The following is a 19,330-nucleotide window of genomic DNA, read 5'->3' on the forward strand; positions in this document are numbered from 1 at the left end:
GGTCTTAGCAATATTTTTTGGATATGTCTCCCTATGCAAGGGAAAGCAGCTAGACTGAGTAGGAGGAACTGAACAGTTCCAAGGACAATCTGTTTAGTTCACGCAACCTGAAAGGTGGTCCTTATTTATACATATAAGAAAAATACATCAGTTAAGTTGTATGTGTGTGTATGTATATGTCCATATTACCTATATTTGTTAAAAAGGAAAATAAAAGAATAATGAAGATTAATGTATGAATTAAAAATAAGTTGATTGTTATAAATGACACATAGCTTTCAAAATAATTAACAATGTTGATATAACAAATATACAATTGTGTATATGACTATCTGTCCTTTTGCTTATTTTAAAATAAACATTCATTTATGCTTCCAGTATGTCAGACATTCCTAAGCAGTGCCTGCATAAATGAATTCCATATCCAGCTACAAGCTGCCACTAAGACAACAAGAGTATAAGACTGTTCATATAAGGCCATTGCTTCAGTCAATGACTCTTTATTAAAAATAAAGAAAATAAATATATGATCCAGAAGTTATCAACTTGTCCTTGGATCAAAGCAGGAGTGACAATGAAATGAAATGAGTAAAAATGTTAACTCCAGATTCATAGAGACCGAGGTACAATTTCATGGTCTTCTTAGTAATATTATGTAATAAGGAAAGTTATTTAAAATTCTCAAACACTTAGATTCTAACTCTATGACTGAGTATAATAACAAAGTCTATTGATAGGGCTCTCGTGACAATGAGATAAGGCAATACTGATAACAAAACGTTTATGCAGTAAATAGTACATGAGAAAATCATAAAAAATGCTAAAACCAAGTCCCAAGAGCCCCTGGCATAGAACAGAAATGATGGTGTTTTTAATACTAATTTCTTCTTTCCCATGATCAAAGACAATAGGTGTTGTTACTCAGTCTTCTATTTATTCACAAACATAAAGTATTTATTTTGCCAAAGAGCAAACATCAGTTGTTTAAATATGCAACATTTTAATATTTCTTTAATAATTCATGGATAAATTATTGTGGCCTAGACTTCCATGTATCCAATTATTTTTCAAGTAGCTTCATTGTACAAAATATTTGTAATGAAAAAAATCAAATAGACTGTAGAGTGAAGAAGGTCAAAGCTCTATAGCAATCTAAAAGCCAAATAATGCTTAGACCCTCTACTTTTCTTATCTGTGGGGTTGCTAAGGGAAATACCATTTTAGAATTAAAATGTTCATTAAATATAAACGAATCAACCTACTCATTTTTCAGACAAGAGGAATTTCCAAAATTAGTATGCAAACTCTGACAATGGAGAGAACAGTGTTCATGATCTTATAGTTTAGAAATCTTCTAAAAGGTAATTGTCCTAAATACAATGCACTGGTTGGAGGAAGGTACAATTCTCTCCCCTCCTGACCCCGCCTCTTCCATCTCTGAGTCAGTGGCCTCCTCCATCTCCACCTCAGCAGCCACCTCAGAGAGTGTCTGAGGAGGCCCAGGAGGCCATAGGCTTGCTTGCTGCATCATGCGGGCTGGAGTCACCGGACAAGGCTGACGGAGCTGCTCACCACCACCCCACCACCTGATGTCTTCAAGATGGTCGCATCTGGCAGGGCAGCATGAGGAATACTGTGCAGTGGGCTCAGGGGCAAGGGCCCATGTTTCCAGGCAGAGATGGTGGTGGGATGGGGCTGCTGCTCATGATCCTGGCATGGGCCATGCTGGTAGCCTCCCTTACATTCCTCACCCAGTTGCTGTTGCTTTACCTCAAACAGCCCCAGAACTGCTGAAGCTGGAGGAGGTGCCCAACTGATTTCACTACATCAAGCTGGCCAGGCCTGGCCCTGCTGGAGTACCTGTATGGCTACAGCAGGGTAGAGGAGCCCTCCAGGGGGCCCCTTGTGGGAGGCATTACTGGGACACCCCAGAGACCACCTCCCACAAATGGGGGAGAACTACTACTTCCTGAATGCCACTATTCCTGTTCAGGGAGCTGCTGGATACTGTGCTGGACCACTGCTAGGTCACCAAGAAGATTAAAGTGGAGTTGGAGATGCTGCTGCAGACCAAGACAGTGGAGTGCCTTCTAGAAGGGCTGAGCCTGCAGGATATGTTCCCGGGTGAGACCATGCTCTTCATCAAGACCATCTGACTTCTCTAGCCTGTAGTGCCCTCAGCTAATGGGGGGATCTTGACAGCCTGAGAGAGGGAGACACTACTCACTACCTCCCCCAGGAGGAGCTGGCCTTCGATGGGGAGATGGAATACAATCAGAGGCTTCTTCTTGGCCATCAAAGTGGATCTGGTCTTGGACAAGTCCACCTACATTTTTGGCAAGCTGTCCTGTGTGGCGAGGAAGCTGCACTTTGTGCTCACCTGTGTGCGCTTCACTGGTTCTCCCTTATGAAGGACCATTGATCGATTTCCAGGTGTGCTCCCAGTTTGAAGGGTGGTCCCTGCTCCAGCTCACCTCCATCAACCAGCTCAATAAAATCATCATGAGCAAGCACACACTCCCAAGTTACAAGATCAGGTTTAAGCCTTTTTTCCCATTCCAAACCTTGGAAGGATTTGAAGAAAATGAAGAAGAGCATACCCATAGACAACAAGGGCACTTACTGAAGGCCACCTTAAAGTTACATTGTTAAAATATGGCAGGTTACTTATTTGGGGATCCTATGATACAGAGGCGAATATTCATTGCACACTTGAGCTGAGCAGTGTTGTTTGGGAAGAAAAACAAAGTTCTATTATAATGGTTGAATTAATAAAGGGGAATTTATGAAGTCTTGAACTTATGCTTCATCTTGTCCATAAACTGACTGGTATGCTGGGCAGTCATAATTGAGACTGTGGCACCAAACTCACCAGCTGCACTTGAAGATTTTCAGCAGGAGACTGACTGATTGCTATTGGATATGTGAAATTCACATCTGTGCTGCAAATGTTGAAGCTTATCATGAAGGCTGGCAACTGAGTCCTGGTGTATTATGAAAAGCCTATTGGCCACAACAATCAAAGTGTGGTGCTGCGAGAGAACTTTTGGCAGTTGGAAGACAACTTTCTGTCAAGCTCATGCCAGCCAAACCATGAAGAGGAAACAACTTTATAGGGTTGGCAATAGATGCTGAAAATAGAGACCTGGATTTTGAATTTGAGACTTGGTGAGTGATGTCAGAGCACAAGCCGAGGTCAAAGATGAGGCACAGTCATTAGGTCACAGTCCCAAATGTATTCCAACAACACTTTATGTTAAACTTCTTGGAAATATATCACCAGTTTTAAACCAGATATTAGCTGTAGAAGGTCACCTGCAACCACAAAAAAAACTTCCATCCAAAGAAATACATAAATCCTTAGCCCTGAAATCTTCTGAGATAACAGAACCAGCACAAATGTTAAAACCCACCCAATGATTCACTTTCAAACCACCTGTGCCACTATGACTGCAAGTCAAAATTCCTCTGCCTTCCTCTGATGCCCCAAATCAGGCAGAACTAGATATTATTATTGAAAAACCACAGAAGGTATTTTTGCTGCCACCTCCTGTAGACAAACCTGCTGAAAAGCAAATGGAAAACCTGGATCACTTATAAGAATAAGCTTCAGCCAAACAGTTTTTAGCAAAGCAGGAAGTGGCAAAATACTTGACTTCAAAAAGTTCCTGCCCTCCTAAGTACAGTTCAGTCGACTTTCAAATGTGGGAATCATCAGAAATTCCTTATCTTAATCAGCTAGGAAAATGGACAAGAACCAGAGCCAGCTGTTTTCTTTGACGTAGAAACCTGCCACAACCTCTTACTCTTGCCCCCTTGTGTTGAGTCAGTCAGCAGAACAGGTTTGGAAGGACATACTATCAATACGAGTTCTCATTTCTTAAATTTGTGTCAAGTGTCTAAAACACATTTTTTAGCCAGGAACTTATATAGTAGAACCTTCACCAAAACACACACCCAACACATCCGACAACCAAGGCAGTGATGCAGAGGTCTGTGGTCCAAACAGTCCCTATAAATGGGGCAACATCACAGGAATAAAGTTGGTGAGAAAGGAGCACAGTCTGGATGACAGTGTTTTCATTGTGGTTAAATAAATTGGTCGTGATCTGTACAGGGGGTTTCCTACAGAGGAAAGGATCCAGAAGCTAGAGTTCATGCTAGATAAACTGGAGAATTAAATTGATCAGGAGTTGGAACATAATAATTCTCTTGTCAGAGAAGAAAAAGAGACAATTGATTCAAGGAAAAAATCAATTCTTTCTGCTGCTTTGGCTAAACCAGGTGAAATACTACATGCTCTAACACTTCTTATGATCCACTACAGAGCAGGCATTGAAGATATTGAATATTTATAAAGTCTGTCTTTAGATTAGCACTGCAAAAAAAAAGCAATTACACAGATGGTAAAGAAGACCTTGATAGTGAAATAACCCAACAAATAGACTCTCAACTATTCACTAGCATATCAGATGAGTTATTTGGCCCATCTAAGTCTGTTTAAATCTGTTTAATTTCCAAGTGGCTAAGGAAAAATTGTGTCTAAAATACCATAGGTATAACACATTTAAACCCTCTTACCATGCACTTTGGCCTGCTTCTCCACAGATATTTGCTTGTGTAAGAACTAGAGTGGAAAATGTTGTTTTCCAGAAGAAAACATGACCTGTGCCCTAAATTAGTTGTTTCAGATTGTATTTATAGTGATGATTTTGGGTTTTTACTGAGAATTTATTTTGCTAATTAATTTTTAACTTTTATAATTATGTAAGATAACTCTTGCTATTTATGTGTGATATCTCATTATTTTTCTCCCTCTTCCTAGTTTTTGAATTAGTGTTAAATAGGATACTGTACAGATTCTGAATATTTTCATTTCTATCATGGTTATAACAATAAATTTTCTGCATACCCAAATTGACAAAGCAGTCATTGAGGGAACAGATTTTGAATCTTTCTTTGTGTTATGAAGTTTGACATCTCTACCTGCTTGAGATTTTTGCTATTTGGGGGCTTTCGGGGATGTTTTTTGTTTTTATTTTGCCAAATGCAACATGAAAGCAGATGCCACAGCTTTTGTCAGCTATGCAGATTTAGTTTAAAAACAAGTTTGCATATACTGCTTGCTTTCTTTGCTTTCTTAAAGTTTAAGAAAAAAAATCACAGAAGCAAAGAAAGCAAGCAGTATATGCAAATTTGTTTTTAAACAGTTAAGTTGGTCAAGAAGTTTGAGAGGATGACAAGATTAGTTAGAAGAGAATAGCCAGTAGGATTTTGAAATAAAGCATTTCAAAATGTTGATGTTTTCCTTTCAAGTTCTAAACATTTTTCATCTTTGGTTCTCCCATAAGAAATAAAGCATGTCAAGGATATTCAAAGTTTCAGGTGAATGTTCTTAAAATGACCTTGCTTGGATCTTTTGTTTTAGAAATATTTTCATGTATAAGAATATTGGGAGAGAGAAGAATCATGCAAAAATAAATCTATTGCTTTGTCTGACATCCTACAGGCCTAAAGGAGTGGTAATCATTCTGAATGCTTCTGTAGTTCAAACTGTCTTTATTCATTTTTTTAAGTCAACAGCATAAATACATAGGAATTGGGACCAATTCTCATAAAATGAAGATCTACTCGGTTACTCAGTCCATCACATGGACACCAGTAACACATTCCTGAGGGAAAATGTGTGAACATGACCTTTGCTGGCATATCATAAAAGTTTTGTCCTTTTTTATGACTGTAAAATAGATTTATGTATGCTTTTCCCTTTCATAGTTAACTACTATGATAATTGATATACAGTGACACTGACATGAATTTTAAGTTAGGTAGAATAGCTTTTATGGCTGGCAGGAAAAGGCAAATTATAGCAAATAAGGATTCTGGCCCAGATCTATAACCTGGGACTCCATATAAGAGTTTATGGAGTTGGCCATTAGTGAACTGTTTAACCATAGGCAAGCCCACAAAATGTCTCTGTTCTACAGCTTCAGTTAGGCCCCTAGCCTGGGAACCTCCATATGCCACAGAAGCAGCCCAAGAAATGGCAAAAAGACAAAAAAGAAAAAAAGAAAAAAGAAAAACTTCTATGTCCCCATCAAATTAGATTTCCTTTCTTTTTAACTTCTGGTTTTCTATTTAAAGATGATTTCACTTCCCTTAATATTTGGAATTAGAAAACTATATATATTGGTATGAAATATTCAGTCTCTTGGAGGAATTGTGATAAATTGTCAGGGTACTTACTAAGCAAAAAGAATGAGTTCTGGTAAAAGGCAAAACATCAACCCATAAAGATGTGTATTGTTTGGGGATCAGGGTAGAAGTTCACTGTTTTTTTTTTTTTTTTTTTTTTTTTTTATTTTCCCACTGTACAGCAAGGGGGTCAGGTTATCCTTACATGTATACATTGCAGTTACAGTTTTTTCCCCCACCCTTTCTTCTGTTGCGACATGAGTATCTAGACATAGTTCTCAATGCTATTCAGCAGGATCTCCTTATAAATCTATTCTAGGTTGTGTCTGATAAGCCCAAGCTCCCGATCCCTCCCACTCCCTCCCCCTCCCATCAGGCAACCACATGTCTTTTCTCCAAGTCCATGATTTTCTTTTCTGAGGAGATGTTCATTTGTGCTGGATATTAGATTCCAGTTATAAGTGATATCATATGGTATTTGTCTTTGTCTTTCTGGCTCATTTCACTCAGGATGAGATTCTCTAGTTCCATCCATGTTGCTGCAAATGGCATGATGTCATCCTTTTTTATGGCTGAGTAGTATTCCATTGTGTATATATACCACCTCTTCCGAATCCAATCATCTGTCGATGGACATTTGGATTGTTTCCATGTCCTGGCTATTGTGAATAAGGCTGCGATGAACATGCGGGTGCATGTGTCTCTTTTAAGTAGAGCTTTGTCCGGATAGATGCCCAAGAGTGGGATTGCGGGGTCATATGGAAGTTCTATGTATAGATTTCTAAGGTATCTCCAAACTGTTCTCCATAGTGGCTGTACCAGTTTACATTCCCACCAGCAGTGCAGGAGGGTTCCCGTTTCTCCACAGCCCCTCCAGCACTTGTTCTTTGTGGATTTATTAATGATGGCCATTCTGACTGGTGTGAGGTGGTATCTCATGGTAGTTTTGATTTGCATTTCTCTTATAATCAGCGATGTGGAGCATTTTTTCATGTGTTTGTTGGCCATCTGTATATCTTCCTTGGAGAAATGTCTATTCAGGTCTTTTGCCCATTTTTCCGTTGATTGATTGGCTTTTTTGCTGTTGAGTTGTATAAGTTGCTTGTATATTCTAGAGATTAAGCCCTTGTCAGTTGCATCATTTGAAACTATTTTCTCCCATTCTGTAAGTTGTCTTTTTGTTTTCTTTTTGGTTTCCTTTGCTGTGCAAAAGCTTTTCAGTTTGATGAGGTCCCATGGGTTTATTTTTGCTCTAATTTCTATTGCTTTGGGAGACTGACCTGAGAAAATATTCATGATGTTGATGTCAGAGAGTGTTTTGCCTATGTTTTCTTCTAGGAGTTTGATGGTGTCCTGTCGTATATTTAAGTCTTTCAGCCATTTTGAGTTTATTTTTGTGCATGGTGTGAGGGTGTGTTCTAGTTTCATTGCTTTGCATACAGCTGTCCAGGCTTCCCAGCAATGCTTGCTGAATAGACTTTCCTTTTCCCAATTGATGTTCCTGCCTCCCTTGTCAAAGATTAATTGACCATAGGTGTCAGGGTTTGTTTCCGGATTCTCTATACTGTTCCATTGGTCTGACTGTCTGTTTTGATACCAGTACCACACTGTTTTGATGACTGTGGCTTTGTAGTATTTCTTGAAGTCTGGGAGAGTTATGCCTCCTGCTTGGTTTTTGTTTCTCAGGATTGCTTTGGCGATTCTGGGTCTTTTGTGGTTCCATATAAATGTTTGGACTGTTTGTTCTAGTTGTGTGAACAATGTCATGGGTAATTTGATAGGGATTGCATTGAATCTGTAGATTGCTTTGGGTAGGATGGCCATTTTCACAATATTGATTTTTTCAATCCAGGAACATGGAATATCTTTCCATTTCTTTACATCTTCTTTGATTTCTTTGATTAAGGTTTTATAGTTCTCGGCATATAGGTCCTTTACCTCTTTGGTCAGGTGTATTCCGAGGTATTTGATTTTGTGAGGTACAATTTTAAAAGGTATCATTTTTTTGTATTCCTTTTCTAATGTTTCATTGCTGGTATACAGAAATGCAACTGACTTCTGAATGTTAATCTTATATCCTGCCACTTTGCTGAATTTATTAATAAGTTCAAGGAGTTTTGGGGTTGAGTCCTTAGGGTTTTCTAGGTATAGTATCATATCATCTGCATACAGTGACAATTTGATCTCTTCTCTTCCTATATGGATGCCTTTTATTTCTTTTGTTTGTCTAATTGCTGTGGCTAAGACTTCCAAAACTATGTTGAAGAGCAGTGGTGAGAGTGGGCATCCCTGTCTTGTTCCAGATTTGAGTGAGAAGGCTTTCCGTTTTTCCCCATTGAGGATTATATTTGCTGTGGGTTTATCATAAATGGCTTTGATTATATTCAGGAATGTTCCCTCTATACCCACTTTGGCGAGGGTCTTGATCATGAATGGATGTTGAACTTTGTCAAATGCTTTTTCTGCGTCTATTGAGATGAGCATATGATTTTTGACCTTTTTTTGTTAATGTGGTGTATGATGCTGATTGATTTGCGTATGTTGAACCATCCTTGTGGCAATAAATAATCATCTATCAATTATCACCTTAAATGTCAATGGACTGAATGCCCCAATCAAAAGACACAGAGGGGCTGAGTGGATAAAAAGGCAAAAACCTTCAATATGCTGCCTACAAGAAACTCACCTTAAGACAAAAGATACATATAGATTGAAAGTGAAAGGGTGGGGAAAAATATTTCACGCCAATAGACAAGACAGAAAAGCAGGAGTCGCAATGCTCATATCAGACAAAATAGACTTTAAAACAAAAGGCATAAAGAAAGACAAAGAAGGACACTATTTAATGATTAAGGGATCCATCCAAGGAGAGAATGTTACTATTGTCAACATATATGCCCCAAATACAGGAGCACCCAGATACACACAACAAATATTAACAGGCATAAAGGGAGATATTGATGAGAATACAATCATAGTAGGAGACCTAAATACCCCCCTCACATCAATGGACAGATCCTCTAGACAGAAAACCAATAAAGCAACAGAGATCCTAAAGGAAACAATAGAAAAGTTAGACTTAATTGATATCTTCAGGACACTACATCCAAAAAAAGCAGAATACACATTCTTCTCAAATGCTCATGGAACATTCTCAAGAATCGACCACATATTGGGACATAAAGCGAATCTCCATAAATTTAGGAGCGTAGAAATTATCTCAAGTATCTTCTCTGACCACAATGCCATGAAATTAGAAATCAACCATGGGAAAAGCAAAGAGAAAAAACCTACTCCATGGAGACTAAACAACATGCTACTAAAAAACCAATGGGTCAATGAGGAAATCAAGAAGGAAATTAAAAACTACCTTGAAACAAATGATAATGAAGACACAACCTCTCAAAATCTCTGGGATGCTGCGAAAGCAGTGCTCAGAGGGAAATTTATAGCAATCCAGGCCTTTCTCAAAAAAGAAGAAAGATCCCAAATTGACAACTTAACCCTCCACCTAAACGAATTAGAAAAAGAAGAACAAAAAAGTCCTAAAGTCAGCAGAAGGAAGGAAATTATAAAGATCAAAGAAGAAATCAATGAAATAGAGACTCAAAAATCAATAGAGAAAATGAATAAAACCAAGAGCTGGTTCTTTGAAAAGGTGAACAAAATTGACAAACCCCTGGCCAGACTCACTAAAAAGAGGAGAGAAAGAACCCAAATCACCAAAATTATAAATGAAAAAGGAGAAATCACAACGGATACAGCAGAAATACAAAAAACCATAAGAGAATACTATGAACAACTATATGCCAACAAGTTTGACAATCTGGAAGCAATGGACAATTTTCTAGAATCTTACAGCCTGCCAAAACTGAATCAAGCAGAAACAGACCAACTGAACAGACCGATCACTAGAAATGAAATTGAAGAGGTCATAAAATCACTCCCTACAAATAAAGGTCCAGGACCAGATGGCTTCACAGGTGAATTCTATCAAACATATAAAGAGGAATTGGTGCCCATCCTCCTTAAACTCTTTCAAAAGGTTGAAGAAGAAGGAATACTCCCAAAGACATTCTATGAGGCCACCATCACCCTCATTCCAAAACCAGACAGAGATACCACCAAAAAAGAAAACTATCGCCCAATATCATTGATGAATATAGATGCTAAAATTCTCAACAAAATCTTAGCCAACCGAATCCAACAACATATCAAAAAAATTATACACCATGACCAGGTTGGGTTCATCCCAGGTTCACTGTTTTTTTTAAGGACATCATATTTTATGTATAAATATGCAGAAATATGTAATTAGTCCATGCTTTCTTTCTCTCAGAACCTGATATTGGTATGCCATAACTGTAAAATTAAAAACACAATTTCTAGAGATTGGAGGGATTTTGCTTTAGTCATTTATTTGAAAAGAAAGAATGACAGGTCTCTTAACTCTGATAGAATATAGCATTTGGAGGAAAACCAAGGCTTAGCTCATGAGGTCCCTTCAGGGAGAGTCCACATCAAAAATTGTCACACTATAAACTTTTTTCTAATACTTAATGAATTTTATTATATTTATAGGTGTAAAACAATCATCACAACCAAATTGTCCATCCCAAACCCTCAGTGAATCCCCCTACACCTCAACCTGTTTCATTTGGAAACCATAGGTTTTACAAAGTCTGAGAGTCAGTATCTGTTCTGCAAAGTTCATCGTGTCCTTTTTTTAGATTCCAAATGTCAGTGATAGCATTTGATGTTAGTGTCTCATTGTCTGACTGACTTCACTTAGCATGATAATTTCTAGGACCATCCATGTCCATCCACTCTTCTGTCAATGGACATTTAGGTTGCTTCCATGTTTTGGCTATTGCAAACAGTGCTGCAATAAACACTGGAGTACATGTGTCTCTTCGAGTCATGGTTTTTTTCTGGATAGATGCCCAGGAGCGGGATTTCTGGATCAAATGGTAGTTCTATTTTTAATTTTCTGAGGAATCTCCGTACTGTTTGTCACAGTGGTTGCACCAGTTTGCATTCCCACCAAGAGTGTAATAGAGTTCCTTTTTCTCCACATCCTCACCAGCACTTATTGTTTGTATACATTTTGATGATGGCCATTCTGGCTGGTGTAAGGTGGTAACTCAGTGGTTTTGACTTGCATTTCTCTAATTATTAGTGATGTTGAATATATTTTCATGTGTTTTTTGGCCATCTGTATGTATTCTTTAGAGAATTACCTGTTTAGATATTCTGCCCATTTTTTGATGGGTTTGTACTTTTTATTTTTATTTTTTTTTGGTATTGAGCTGTAGGTGGTGTTTATAAATTTTGGAGGTGAATCCCTTGTCAGTTGGTTAATTTGCAAAGATTTTCTCCCATTTTGTGGGTTGTCTTTTTGTTTTGTTTAGGGTTTTCTTTCCGGTGCAGAAACTTTTAAGTTTAATTAAGTTCCACTTGTTTATTTTTGTTTTTATTTTCATTACTCTAAGGGTGGATCTGAGAAGATGTTGCTGCCATTTATGTGGGAGAGTGGCCTATGTTTTCCTGTAAGAGTTTAATAGTATCTGGTCTTATATCTAGGTCTCTAATCCATTTTGAGTTTATTTTTGTGTATGGTGTTTGGAAGTGTTCTAATTTCATTCTTTTATATGTGGCTGTCCAGGTTTCCCAGCCTTGGGTAGTATAGCCATTTTGATAATATTGACTCTTCCAATCCAAGAGTATGGTATGTCTTTTCATCTGTTCATGTCATCTTTCATTCCTTTCATCAGGGTCTTATAGTTTTCAAAGTACAGGTCTTTTGTCTCTTTTGTCAGGGTGTTATAGTTTTCAAAGTACAGGTAGGTTTATTACTAAATATTATATTTCTTTGATGCTATGGTAAATGGGGTTGCTTCTCTAATTTCTCTTTCTGGTCTTTCATTGTTAGTATATAGAAATTCCATCGATTTCTGTGCATTAATTTTGTATCCTGCAAATTTGCCAAATTCATCGATGAGCTCAAATACTTTTCTGGTAGAGCCTTTAGGATTCTTTATTTTCATGTGTATTCACAACCCTCAGAAAAAAGCAATATTGAAGTGATATCTTAAGCTGGCAGTAAACATTATGTACTGTTATTGACAAAGCAGATGTTAAATAGAAGCTATGTGGCAAAGATGGTTGATGCCAAATTTCTGAATCATTTGGATACTTATAAATAATTTGATTTTTAATTTTTATTCTGATCAGAAGTAAATCAGGACCTGCACTGGGAGCATATCATCCAATCTCCTAATGGGGTGTTATTTTGATAGGAACCAGGTTCCTAATGTTTTTAAAGAAGGATTTAAAACATATGTTCTAAGTATCCAAGGACTTAAATAAGAAAACATCTTTCTGAATTGCAAAGGATTCAGATTTTATCTAAATAGGAAAGGTTGCCAAAAAGATAGCCAAATGTACTGTTTACAAAATCATGAAGCAGTGCCTGTCACTTACCTATTTTGAGTTTAACTTGTAAACAGTTTTCAGTCGACAACTTAGCAGAAAAAAAAACATTATTAAGATGTTCTCCTTTAGGTAATATACCTGGGCTAAAAGAAGACAGGTGCCATTTTCAAAATGTGCAGGATTTCAAAATGTTTAGACTTGCATCATTTTAACTGCATCCCTCTGAAGCTGTTTCTTTACTGAATGAGACAATAATCAACATAGGGGCAAACTCTCATCCACCCCTGCAATGTTCCACTTTTCCCAGGAGCAGAGTTTTACCCGAACCAGGCCAAGATGATGTTTCACAAACAGAAAACCAATGTATGTTATTAACCATTCAATTAATTTCTCCACAATTAATCTCTCTTCTTCAATAGAAAAATGGCCATACAATGATTCATCTGCCTGAAATATAGATGAAGAAAAGTCAATAGGACTGGTTCTTGGCTCCTTAGCCACTACTAGGACCACAGTCTATCACCTAATCTGGTGCTCTCTAGTCTTTCAAGATCAGTTTTTCAATATTAGCACATCTAACTGCAGAACAGTTGCCATTAGAAAGGATTTGAAATTGGTCCTCGGTCAGAAAAAATAAGAACTAAATTCTTTCTCACTGCATAGCAGTTAGTATTCTCAACATGCTTTTATATGCTTTCAATTTAGAAATATTTGATATTATATCCTTCATGCTTTTTCTATTTTCAATTATTAAAAAATATCAATTTAAAGCTCACTTCACAGGCTACAACTGGCTCATTAATATAGTTGATGAGAAGTCTTTCAAGAAGGAAGAACCTCTCGTTTTACTGAATATAATCCTTATAGATGATAGGTCAACCTCTGTGCTTGGATTACCTTTACTAACATTCTATTCACTCCATGCTCTTAATTAAACATGAGTTAGGGGAGTATTCCTCAATCTTTATTTTCACCATTGCCCCCACCCCAATGTGCTTTTTAAGAAATTATTTTCCCTTAGTAGCTTCCTCTTCTAAAATAGTAATATCACAAATATAGTACCTGTTTATGTGATTTGTGTACACTTGTGAATTATATAATTGTTTAAAAATAGTAATACATATTCATCCCAAGGAAATATCTTATTGGGAGAGATATTATCTCCACTTCAAATGCATAGTTTTAAACAACCTCATTATTTTTTTAAAAAAAGGGACATAACATGGTTATTTAAAATGAAGCCAAAGTGAGATTCTAGATGTTTCAAACAACTACACAAATCTACATACATTTCTTCTCTGCTGTATTATACTCTAATAAAACTTTCTTATCTTGCCTACTACTCACAAATTATATTTTTAGTTTTAGTTTTTCATTTGCTTATTAATTGTCTATTCCTGACTGGAATTTAGTTCCACAAAAACACCATCCTTGTTTGTATTATTCAACCATTGTTGTGTATCCAGCTCCCATAACTCTGTATCCCACTGTAGACACTGAACAGTGTTCTTTTGATAAATACAAGTTACAAATTCCTAAAGTTAATTGTACATGGAGCCATTTTTGCAGTAATAAGTGTTAACGGTATGCACTATCAACAAGAACAGCCCTGTTGAAATAGAGCCTACTTAGCTCCTCAAAGTGCTACCCACATGCCCAGAACATCAATTTCTTAAAGGATTGAGCTTTTTTTTTTCTCTAAACTTCTCTTTCACTCATTTTTCTTGACTCAAGAGGTACCAAGAGACTGCAAATAATTTAAGAAGTGCAGGTACAAGAACAGCTGAAGGGAAGAAATTGCTGCATCAAAAAAGAGTGAGAGAGAGAGGAAAGAATTTCTCTATACAATCTTCACAGTGTGTCTGCAGGTCAGATCTGTGTTTTGCAATTTTCACATCATGATATAAGGAGTATTGTGAAGTGTGCAGAGTAGAGGAGCCAGAGATTATAAGAGCTGATATTGATGCTCACATCATTGAGTTCCATTTTCTCCTTATATAAAATGGAGAGAAAACCTCTCTATACAATACTTGTTCCTAGATTAGTGAGTTAAAGTATATAAAAATGCATGCCTCATATTTGACCTTCAACAATAGTAAGCTCATTCTCTTCAATTAATGTCAATAATTTTCATTGAATTGAAAGTCCAGATTAAACCAATTATCTTTACAAAAGACATCCAAAATTGCTTATGTCATTAATTTTTAGGAGGAACATATTTGCTTCCCTCTACGTTTTTCTTTAAGAATCAGAAATAATCAGGTGAAAGCTATTCCTCAGGAGATAGTTTTAATGATGATTGCAAAGGAACATCTTCATATTCCTTAAATTATTCACAAATCTGCAAAAATCTATGCACTAAGAATAGTGTACTGCCTTACATTTATTTCTTAAGATCTTACAACTTGCAAGTTTGCTGTTGAAAATTTATAATTTGTACATCATTAAATTTCTCACCCTCCCACTGAACCACTGGCATAGCCTGGAAGACAAAACCATTAATCTTATTTTTCCTTTTCAAATACTTCATTTTGTCTTAGTTTAGAAAGAATATTTCCACGAGATTTTTCCTAGCCTTACCTATGGCTTACCATCATCCCATATCTAATATTAATAAGACAAAATGAAACATATCAATTAGTCTAAAATCTGTTGAAATATGTAGTCCTCACCAGCAACTGGTAACTTGATGATTCTAATAGACTAGGTGCCAGTTATGTGGTCTTGCATGCCTTAATTTCTTTGGAAAAAGCTCTGTGTCTGATGAATTGGAGATAACCATGCACAACCTAGTAAACAGAGTCACTCCAGAATCCTGGTCTAGCATTATTATATGGTCAAATTATGAAAGAATTAGCTTCAGTTGCTCATTCAGTTTGATAAAGGGATATTTGTGAGAAGTACCAAGACTTTGAGTGTTAGTAGTCAGAAAAGCTTTGATTTATAACAGCTATGTAATAATGTAGGAAGACCTGCTATTCTCCAGTTGCATAGGGAGGCATTGCAGATATATCCAATGTGAAAGTTCACCTTAGCCATTTTGCTTTTATGAAGACCAATATTAGGAACTGAATTTACAAAAAAGAAAAACCCAAAAAACAAAAAAGAAGCAAACAAAAAATACCTTTTACCATACTATCCATTTTTTTGTGCTAAATTTAACACCATATTCCTAAAGAACATGGTAAATCGTTAAGGCTGCAGATAATTGTCTTATCTATTGACCTAAACATAACACAGACAACTGTGTTCCATTTGAAAGAAAGAACAAATTTTGAAGATCTGGATTGGAATTTTGTAGCTGCAACTTTTGAAAGGACAGCATGCTAGTTTTCCTGACAGAGTTTATTGGGAAAACATGCATGATGTGAAGCAAGGAATTAGTAAACCTCTCTTGTCTTTATTTTCCATAAAATGGATAATGATAATTGAACAAATGGTTTAGTACACAGAAAAGTCAACTGAAGTAACTGTGCCTGACAGATATTAAGGTGTTCATTTTATGTAAACATACATGACAACACCACAGAGAAATAGTTTTGGAACATAACCATATGCCTTTTTTTGAGATTTGATAAAAGATGTTTAAGGTTTCTGTTTCAAATGGCTTCTTGAGTCTCAATATGGAAAATAATATATTTATATTCAAGAATAACTGTGAGCCATAATAAATAAGAAAATAAGAGAAAATTAAGGGTAATTTCAACATTTCTATCTTAAATTTTGTGCCACTAAAATAAAATTGAGATAGATGGTAAGTTTTTCATTCATGCTTTCATGAGCATCTCTCTTTTTGCTTTCAATAAATTCATAGTGCAAAATAAGTGATTCCTTCACTCAACTCTGCCTGCCGCCATTTTTGAAGAATTTCTATCCCTTACTGGCTTTACTACTGGCTAAGCAAAAATAAAAGAAGTTCTGAAATCAAGAGCCTATGGAATATCTATTTTATCCAAGAAATATATATAAATAATTTAGTAAGATAGCTGTACTATTCTGGAGAAGAATATACTTTACAATCATTAAACGAGGGGGTTATAGTTGTTCTTTCTATTGCCTATTATGAATCTGTGAACATGAATATTGAATCCTAGACAAAGAACACTTTATTTTTTATTTTTTGGCTTGTTAGGGACACAGCTGTGTCATACAGAGGCTCCCAGGATAGAATGGGAGCTCTAGCTGCTGGCCTATACCACAGACACAGCAACATCATATCTGAGATGTATCTGCAACCTACACCACAGCCCATGGCAATGGCAGATCCTCAACCCACTGAGTGAGACCAGGAATCAAACCCACATCCTCATGGATCCTAGTCAGCTTCCTTAACTCCTGAGCCACAGTGGGAAATCCAATCCTAGATAAAGTACATTTTAATTCATAAAAAGGCCTAACTAATATTAAATTTTCAACTAACGTTAGTTTCTAGATCTGCAAAATTTCTAAATTTTCTTTCAAAATTTATGGAGTTCCCATTTGTGGCACAGTATAAATGAATCTGACTAGGAACCATGAGATTGCAGGTTTGATCCCTGACCTCACTCAGTGGGTTAAGGATCCAGCATTTCTGTGAGCTGTGGTGTAGGTCACAGATGCAGCTTGGCTCTGGCATTGCTGTGGCTCTGGCATATGCCAGCAGTTACAGCTCTGATTACACCCCTATGTCATGGGTGTGGCACTAAAAAAAACAAAAAAGACAAAATTTACAACAGATATAATCCTCCTCCCTATGTTTATGAATCATCAATTAACAGGCATTGTGAACAGTCTAATTTACTCTTCTCTTCAGATTCCTCATGGCATTTTTTACCTCCATGTTTCTCACTGTATAAATTAAAGGATTTAACATGGGAGTGAGTATTGCAAAGAACATAGTCACCAACTTGTCTTCAGGGTAAGTGGTGGCAGGACATGTGTAACTGAATATACAAGGGACAAAATAGAGTACCACTACTGTAAAGTGGGAGCGCATATAGAGACAGCTTTGTGTCTTCTTTCAGAGCTATTGGATTTCAGGAAGCTCAGGATGACCATGTAGGAGATGAGTATCATGAAAAAAATAAGCAAGAACATGACCCTGATAGTTGATACCATAATTCCAATCCTGTTGGTGTCACTGCAGGCAATTTCCAACAGTAAGAAGAAATCACACATGAAGTGGTCAATGACTTAAGGACCACAGAGGGGCAAATTGACCATAAACTGAATCTGTACAGTGGCATGAAGGATCCCCCCCAAGCCATGCTACAACCATCAGGAGATGGCAGAGCCCCTGTCTCATGATAGCTGTATACTGCAGAGGCTTGCAGATGGCCACATAGTGGTCATATGCCATGACAAGGATTATGATGACCTCTGATCCTCCCAATAAGTGTGTGAGCTGTGGTGTAGGTCACAGATGCAGCTCGGATCTGGCATTGCTGTGGCTCTGGCATATGCCAGCAGGTACAGCTCTGATTAGACCCCTAGCCTGGTAACTCAGTTCAAAAAGAATTGAGTCATACAGCCACCCCAAGAGATGGCTCTCCTCTGGTACAATAGGTCAATGGTAATTTTGGGGGTAGTTACAGAGGTTATGAAGTCACCTATGAAGGCTAAGTAAGTGAGAAAGAAATACATGGGAGCTGAAAGTTTGGGGCTGAGGAAAATTGTAACTATGATAAACAGATTGGCCATCACAGTAAATCGCAAAATGAATGAAAAGACAAGAATAGTATTTTCTGCAAATATGGATTCTGTGTGAGTCCCAAGAGAACAAATTCAGTCACATTGTTGGGAGGACTGGGGAGATCTGTTCAGTAAGGAAAACCTTCCTGAGGCCTGAATTATCTACAAAGGAATAAAGAATGATACCTATTAATCAGTAATGGAATATTGTCCAAATTTCATGGAACAAATATAGAGAAGTCACTTTAAATGAGGAGCACATGCTTGGCAGTCTTGTCCCAGTACCTGTTTCAATTCTTTCTCACTTCTTCCATGATAGCTTTTTATCTCTACAGACACTAGAACCTATTGCCTATAAAAGATGTATAGGGCCATATTGTATATGTAATTCAGTGATAAAAACCTGGGTTATCTATATGGGAATATGAATTTTCTCTCTGGTTCCAACCATTTGATTTTGCTAAGCAATTTTCCAATGATTCCAACTTTCCAATTGTTTTTGAATTTCCAATGAATTTTCCAATGGTTCTGAACATCTGATTTTGCTAACCATTCCAAAATCCATTTGATTTTGTCAAGACATTTTTGTCCCAAGCTTCCAAGCCTTTCTCTGTGAAATTGCACATTCAAATTCTCAGAAGTATCTTCTAAGCTGAGATATCCCTCATATAGGTAAGAGTTATTCTCTCTCCCATGAGAATTTACATTTAAACTATCAGCTCTAACTATGGAAAGAAAAACATGATCAATAGATATAATAATCAAGCAGTTAAAGGAAATCTATATAAGTCTTTGGCAATTCACCCTCCCTGGTACCTACCAGAACACATCAGCTATTTATTTACATCTCCTCACTGTCCCTACCTTAGTGCCTGGAATGAGATTTGCTGTGCCTTAAACCTGTTAAGTGATGAGTAAATGCTTAGTGAATTGACATTCTCCATGGGTTAGAATATGCCTGTTTACCCAAACCATAAACTTGGGAGAAATTCAAGTGCTCTCATTCTCCTGCACTGTTTAACTTACTCTC

The 19,330-nt window shown here is 36.9% G+C and overlaps 1 pseudogene; it reads left to right on the forward strand.

Moving 5' to 3' along the window:
- Positions 1-1,689: 1,689 nt before the first annotated feature.
- LOC102166838 lies at positions 1,690-4,504 on the forward strand (annotated as a pseudogene).
- The last annotated feature ends 14,826 nt before the right edge of the window (positions 4,505-19,330 follow it).

The sequence above is a fragment of the Sus scrofa genome, unplaced genomic scaffold (genome assembly GCF_000003025.6).
Source record: "Sus scrofa isolate TJ Tabasco breed Duroc unplaced genomic scaffold, Sscrofa11.1 Contig702, whole genome shotgun sequence".
Lineage (NCBI taxonomy): Eukaryota > Metazoa > Chordata > Mammalia > Artiodactyla > Suidae > Sus > Sus scrofa.